At 36.7% G+C, this 7,846-nt stretch overlaps 1 long non-coding RNA gene across 1 annotated transcript; it reads left to right on the forward strand.

Moving 5' to 3' along the window:
* The first annotated feature begins 2,630 nt into the window (after nucleotides 1-2,630).
* Nucleotides 2,631-4,656, forward strand: LOC143861923 (uncharacterized). Its single transcript, XR_013240075.1, has 2 exons — nucleotides 2,631-2,924; nucleotides 3,142-4,656. It is a non-coding gene; the product is annotated as an uncharacterized LOC143861923 (long non-coding RNA).
* The last annotated feature ends 3,190 nt before the right edge of the window (nucleotides 4,657-7,846 follow it).

Consider the following 7,846-nt stretch of genomic DNA (forward strand, 5'->3'; position numbering starts at 1 on the left):
GGTTTACCGGAAAAAAACCCAACCCGACCCGCCCGACCCGAGTTGCACCCCTAATTGGGTAAATCTTCATTTTTCAGCACCTCTCATCCTGTAAATAAAAAATTATATTTTAAGATTAACAGGATTTCATATTGTGGAAATCAGATTCTCCTTTGAGAAGAGAGTATTAGAGGTTTGGATCTGAAACCACTGAGCAAAAAAAAAAAAAAATCAATTTCAAGAACACAAGCATCTACAAACAATAGCACATACAACAATCTGATAGTTCAGCATATATATGTAATTCATATAAACATTTATACACAGTACATACACTATATTTCACATGCAATCCATATAAATATAATTATATGACACATACGAGTACGATGCACTTACGTTTTTGGTTTAGCTATGGTTTTTGTTATCGGTGAAATGAAAACAGTAACATTTTGGCCATTTTGTATCGGTTCTGGTGAAAATTTTAAACTACGATTGCATACCTCATGAATCCATAAACACACAAATACCAAAATAGTAAATATTTGTGAAAGCAAAAATGTAACATCAAGTTTAAATGAATCACAAAATAAATAAAATAATGATTATGATGAAATTTAACTAGTCAAATCAAAGAAACCAACCTCTCTGAGAAACAAAAAATTCTCCAGAAACCCATTTGAGAGACAAAAATTCTCCAAAAACAATGTAATACAGACGATCAAACATAAAATGTCAATTACTAGGATGGAACAAAAGAACACTAGAGAAATATGCACTTTAAGGCCGACATTATGAATAGCGAGCGGAATGTTTGTGCTCCCCTTGTAACCATCAAGGGCACTTTGAACAAGAAATGTATGTTGCAGCCTCTACCATGAGACCTGAGCATTGAGATATCTGAACTCGTCCAGAGTGCTGATAGTCTTCTATTTCTTCTTCTCACATTATTTTATACTCCAAGCTAATAGGGATATGATGGGCTTTTCCTGTTTTCGCACGGATGTAATCCATACGGATCCTTAACCACACGGATCAACGGCTCCTAGTGTTTGCACGGATTGATGACGTGGAGAATAGTGATTTTTTTTTTCTGGCTTATAAATTCGCCCCCTTTTACCGGTTGTGAGTTGTGAGTTGTGAGTCTTGTGAGGGAATAACATTTACACATAATTGCCCTCAAGTAACAATTAAAAAAAACTTATGCTAGGAGCCGTTGTATCCAGTGGGGACACCATAAGCTCAAAAATCATTGACAATCGGACGATTGATTGTGATACTTCGGTTGCTGCAATTTTAGCTATGAACACTTCAGACTCTCAAACAGATTAATTTTCTTAAAAACATGGGTATGCACGTAGGTGTCATCCTATCCTATATATATATATATATATATATATATATATATATATATATATATATATATATATATATATATATATATATATAAGTAAAGCGGAATCCTCTAAGCCGTGGTGCTGCCACTTGGCAGCCTCTCCTTTATCCCGCAATTTTAAAAAGCCCTCTTTTCTAAATCTCCTACTATATCTTTTTCTTTCTCCTAACTCGGTAATTAAATCTCCTATAATATCTCTTCCTCTATTAACTCGGCAATTAAATCTCCTATAATATCTCTTCCTCTATTAACTCGGCAATTAAATCTCCTATAATATCTCCTATTTACACTCGTGGGTAAAAGGTAAGCCTTCCATTGTGTAACGTTTGGGTTTAGAAGGGTGTGGAAATTGAAGCGTCAAAACAGGAATTCCCACTATTAAAAGAAAACGTAAATACAGAGGGGGTTCCATTGCAATAAATGTGGTATGATACGTTTGGAAAGAGTATTTGTGAAAGAAGCAACAATACCAACGCTTACAATAGAATTCCAAGAGTCACGTAACTATCGTTTCATACTTTCTTTTCGCATTCGACTATTTATTTTGGCAAACCCTTCTAATTCTAACGCCCATCCCTTACAATCAGCAATTGTGTAGAAACGAAGCCTCGATTCTTCCTCTCATGGTGTTTTTTTTTTCCCACTTTTTAAATAGATCTTGAAGAGATATGCATATTTTCAGGTTGGCTTTTTTCGTTTCCTACTACTTATTTCCACTTCAATCATGTTAGAATGATCGATTCTCTTGGTGTTCAATCAACATTCTCTGGATTAGTTTTAGTCTTTGCTCTGAATTTCCAGAGAAATGAATTTCTCAGGAAAAATTCTAGCTAACAATATAATTATTTGCAGGTGCCTTGGTAGCTTATGAAAGATGGCATTAACCTATGAACAGAGCTTCTCACTACATTTCTAACTTTCAGAGTTATGAGATCTTCCCAATCTGAAAGTAAAACGGAATCGGGAGTATGCCACATGGCTCCCTCTTTTTTTATTCGTATATAAAAAAAATCTCAAAACGATTTTATTTATTCTCCACTTAACCAGTGATAAGTTAGAATAGGCAAAAAAAATCTATTCTCCTAGATTTTCTTATTTCAGCAACACCATCTAATATTCCTCACCTGTAAGCATACGACTTCCTTTTGACTTGCTTTTTTTTATAACAGTTACCATATTCCATAGAACTCTTCTTCTTTTTCTTCCTTATAAATTTCCTTCAAATTGTGCTACTTTGCTATTCTTTTGATACTACGTAGCACATCCTTCAAAGGATTCAGTTCCCTCTTTCGTTAGTTTATCTATTCCTAAAAGCTCTCCCCTCCCAAAAACCTATCAATTAAATGCACAAAACGCTGAAATGTATCTCTCTTACAATTAGACATAGCATAAAACTCTTCTTTTTTTCATGTTGCAACATCACACGACAAGACAAGCAGAGAGTTCTCATATTTCTCAGTATTCTTTCCTTTTAAAGATTTTTTCCTTATCTTTTAAGGGAAGAGCTCACCACCGGTCAAAGAGGCTTAATCAAATTCGACTGAATAAGGTAGTCGAGGAAAGTATTGCCTGTGAATGGGCTTTTTCTTTGCGACAAGGAAACTGAGATTCAAATCTAAAAATGATGTATTTGTTTTATGCTATATATGCTTTTGATGTTTTTGTTTTTAGTTTACTCTGATTTTTTAAAAGTGAGCTTTGGGATCTTATTGAAAAGAAAATATATCCCTCTTAATTGTTTAACTTATGTCATGTTTGGATTGCAGAAAGTTTGTGGAAAAGTTTGGAAGATAAAATGCTCAATGCTTTTGAATTTTCTTTTTCAGCATGTGAGTATCCCCTCAAGGGTTATAATGAAAAACTTAAATAGGTGGTATTTAATCCAATTTGAATTTGAATTTGAATTTGAATTTGTTTGTTTTGGATTTGTTAGTGCCATCATGAATCGAATTGAATGGTGAGTGTTTTTTTTTACTTAATCCAATAGCGGCTACTGAGTCTGTTATCTTTGTCATTTTATAGCATTTTTGGATTTGTGTTGATATATACTAATGATGAAATGAGTTATGGATTAGAAAATTCTGCTATCTATGTAGTTACTTCAACTGGGTCGGGGCAATGTTGCGTATGAAAGTATTGACTACCGCACATGATTGAAGTTGAATGGTTTGCATGTGTTTTTTTCTACTTAATCTAATAGTGGCTACTGATTGATGTTGTTAGCTTTTTCGTGCTTATTCTGATATTATAACTATTGTTTGGAGGATTTGAGTGGGCTTGAGCTTTTGAGCTTGGGTTTCTGTTTTCACCATATTTGTATGGTATGTCGTTCAAATCTGTTCAGAGTTTATATTTCTTTCCTCTGTTCTCACTTGATGGGGCCCACTAAATGACTCATCATAGGTAGCATACCATATGCCTGCTAAAACAAAAGGAATGAAAAATAGGGGACAAATATCGGCACTTCATTGTTTTCGATAATGACACTAATTCTTCATTTTTACACTTTTTTAGCCATACATCAAAGGCTATCATAAATCCATAATTCTCAAAAAGCTCTACATTCAATTAGAAAAGTATAGAACAAACTTACCATTTCTAATGGCTGTAAGAATCCTGAAAATTGTGCGGATGGCAGTGTATGTAGACCAGCATGACAAGTTGTCCTAGATCCAAAACATTCTACTAGTGTACGTATCTCTATGCTTCTCCCTTTCCCATTTTTTGTTCGCTTCATTTGATTTTTTGTTTTTCTTTGTTTTTCGTTCCTGTGCAACGCACGGGTCTGCAACTAGTATCCATATAATAGGTGGGTCCAGTGTATATTGTGTCTACGTGAGCACATATTTTCAAAAATACAAACGAAGCCCACCTATTACTAGCGTACCATAAAATAGGTCCATGGTAATCCATGATCTGATTTTTTATTTTTTTTTTAAATATGTAAATGCTATTTACCATTGTCACTTATTCTTCACTTAAACTTGGATGGTAACATATTCTCCTTTCTCTAATATCGATTTTGAAGTGCTTCAGCTATCTGGCTTAACATGCTCAATTTTTTGGGGGCCATTTACTTCATTTTGTAGGAACCCAAGAAATGTATCGACTAAATTTAGCAATTCACAGATGAAATTCACTGGCCATAGCCGAAAGATTGAAGCTGATAAGAGTTCTGATTCTTTCTCTATTTGAAATTCTACTGCCTGTGTGTAAGAGGCCAAAAATCAGTTATGAAGGAATTGTGTTGACAGCGATGTTCAATAGAGGTTAATTAATTACTACTTTGGATAAATTGAGCCCCCTATCAGTTTCTTAATAGGAAAAAGGGTACAAAGGAGTTTTACTATGTGTGAATTGAGACCCCTATCTGTTCCCCACCCCCAAGATGCTGTATTTTGATTTGGAATGAAATTTTTCTTGGATTTTTTTTAATTAAATTTTTTCATTCTGTTTACAATGGAATCAGAATAGGAATCATAATAAGATGTTCTCGTTCCTTATTCGAACAATCCCAGGGCAGTCTTTGAGAATTATTACAGCGGGTTGCAGACAATTGGAAAACTGTGAACAAAGGAGGGACATTATTAAAAAACAGGAATTGCGGGAAGAAGATTTTTGTTCAATTTAATTAAACCCAAGGTGGGTTCTTTTTGGTGTATTCAAAAAATTGAATGTTAGTTCTCTACATCATTTTGGTGCATTTTGCCTCTTTGGATGCCCACTAAAATTGGTCCTTATTTGCAACTGAGGTTACTTAAATTTAATTCAATCCGCCAATGAGACATTAAGGCCTATTTTGAAGCCACTAATTAAAATCATGGGATTTGCTAGGGACAATCGCAGAAGGCATTTTGAGAAGCGTCCGCTGCATGACGGATCAGCCACATATGCTTATATTTTGTCTTATTCATTTAATTCATCTGAGGTGGCTGCTCTCTCATGCAACAGACTTTCTTAGACATGCCTTCTGCAATGGTCCCTAGCAAATCCCTTGTATAACTTGTATTTGCAAATCATCTTCGGTGGGGCCCATCATTTCTAAAACTATTTTCATCCACATCACCTTTGATCAACTGTCCGCATCATGTTGACTATATGAGGATGTGACTTGGACCCTCCATCTGCTGGCACCCATTGTATCCATGACATTGCCTGATGAAAAAAGTTCTCACCATTCGTTTGGAGGACCTGTATATAGATTGTTGTTCTTTTTTTTTTCTCAAGATCTCCATGCCACTGATCAAGCGGTTAAATAAAGATATCTACTGATAATTAGGTGGCGCCCTCTCTCGCACTATTTAAAACCTTACTTAATGGTATTTGTTTGATATCATGTTCTTGGAATGTGTTTACTAAACGAGCCGAATCCGAGCCGAGCTTGGTTGAATTTTGGCGAGCCGAGCTCGAGCCCATAGTATTAAGCTTGTCACGAACACGAGCCGATGCTCAAACTAAGCGAGCCGAGCCCGAACACCCCAAAGTTTGAATCGGCTAGGCTCATTTGCAGCCCTAGCTGCTGTTGGATCAAATATCAAGGGCGGGCAATACCGGGACTTAATAGGCGGACACCTTAGAGTTTTTATATGGTGCCTGCCCATGAAATCCTGTGTGGGTGGTAAGACAAAAGTACCACCTTTGATGTTGGATCCAACAACATCCTCGTATAAAGTGGGGTGCTGCTGGATCAAATATAGCGTGCGGGTGCCATATAAAAACTCTAAGAGGAGAAATTATATGGTGCCCCCCACCCCCTGGTCCCCCGTGAAGTCCCATGTGCGTGGTACGACAAAAGTACCACCCATGATGTTTGATCCAACAGCAGCCTCATAAAAAGTGGCCTGTTGTCGAATCAAATATCAAGGGCAGTACTGCTCTCACGGAGAAAGACATTGGATTGTGAACGGTCATATCCCGCTCCGTATCCAATCCCTTTTCCAACCAAGGATACTGAGTCTGATCGAGGAGAAGGACATCTATCTTGGCTGTCTCAAAGGTCTTTTGTAAATTCGATTGTTATTACTCTTTTTTATGTCCCATTCGGTCAAAAATCTATCCACACAATTCCCCTTAAGCATGGAATTAGGCTGATCACTTCAATCAACTGGATGCAAAAGCTAGCAAATGGCGGGTCTCACGGGAGAGCACCACATAAAAATTCTTAAGAGAGGAGAAATTAGCTCCATTGCGTCTTCTTTCTAGCACACGTCTTCAAATTGCAGAGGTGATCTTGGCTCCAATGCTTCTAACATTTGTTGCAGTTACATCAGCAGCTTTTCGATGGGAAAAGACCGCAATTAACAATAAACTACAAGCATGGCTTACATCAACGAGGTTGTTTCACGTCCGTCGTGACTAAAAGTGAAACAAGTTTTCTTAATGGCAAATGAATTTATTATTGGAGAAGAAAGTTGGAGTATTCCAACTGAGATGGTAGAAAAAAGACAAGTAACATAATACAAAAGGGAATCTAATCAAGGAGATCGAAAATGGCCATTCTGCCTCTGTGCTCCCATCCATAATTGTTAAGGTATAGAAGAATAAATAATGCCTTCTCCAACAGCTTAAGCTTTTGGAATAATTGGCCATTCTGCCTTTGAGCACAACGCTAGCTTCTTCATTTTTTGGCAGACAGCTGATCTAGTTGTCCGCCTGGCAATCCGTATGCCATTAGTTTTTTAACCCCTTCTTCCATTGAAAGCTATAGATCTACGTGCCTGAAAGAGTATTGTTCAATTCCACGAGGATCGGGAAAGAAAGCCGACCCCCAATGTCTTCCTCATCGAGGCCATTCTTGCCAATTGTAGCATTGGTCCATAGGGACCCATTTTAGATGAATTGGTATCCAAAACTGGCCTTTGTAGACTATCCCATCGAGGCTCAAGTCTCATCTAGCCCACTGAGGCTCTTTGCGACATATCAATAAAGCAACTCCTTTTTTGGAATCAACATGAGTCATCATCACTGGCAACATCATTCATCATCATCATCAAGAGATCTTCGTCGTTAACTCTTGACGGTGCGCGTTGAATTTGGTTGGTTTTGATTACATTTGTAATTCGGGGAATTGTATTGTATTGGAGATATTCTATTGTAATCAAACGTATGTAGATCTCCAATCCACACATGTTTCAGGGGGCATATTAGAGTATGAGAGATCTCACCGTTGGATTGAGTTAAGATCTCACCGTTGGCGTCGGATCATCTTGAAAGTAGATTGGGCAACTTAGTTAGTTTATTCTAGATAGATTATGAGACTAGATTGGATTAGAGTAATATCTTTCTATGTTTATCTAGATTTGATTCTATGTTTATCATCTAAGTGCTTTATACAAGCATTATTTCATTTTCTGTAAATCATTCAAAAGATTAGTGAAATCTTCTTCAGTTTCATCGATAATTTCTTTGAACCTCCACTGGTGCGGATGAGACTTGTCTAACACCTTCTTATGTTAAGAAAACTACCCTCCA

This window comes from Tasmannia lanceolata, unplaced genomic scaffold, assembly GCF_043159265.1.
Source record: "Tasmannia lanceolata isolate RefF3 unplaced genomic scaffold, GAP_Taslan_0.1 ptg000037l, whole genome shotgun sequence".
NCBI classification, from domain to species: domain Eukaryota; kingdom Viridiplantae; phylum Streptophyta; class Magnoliopsida; order Canellales; family Winteraceae; genus Tasmannia; species Tasmannia lanceolata.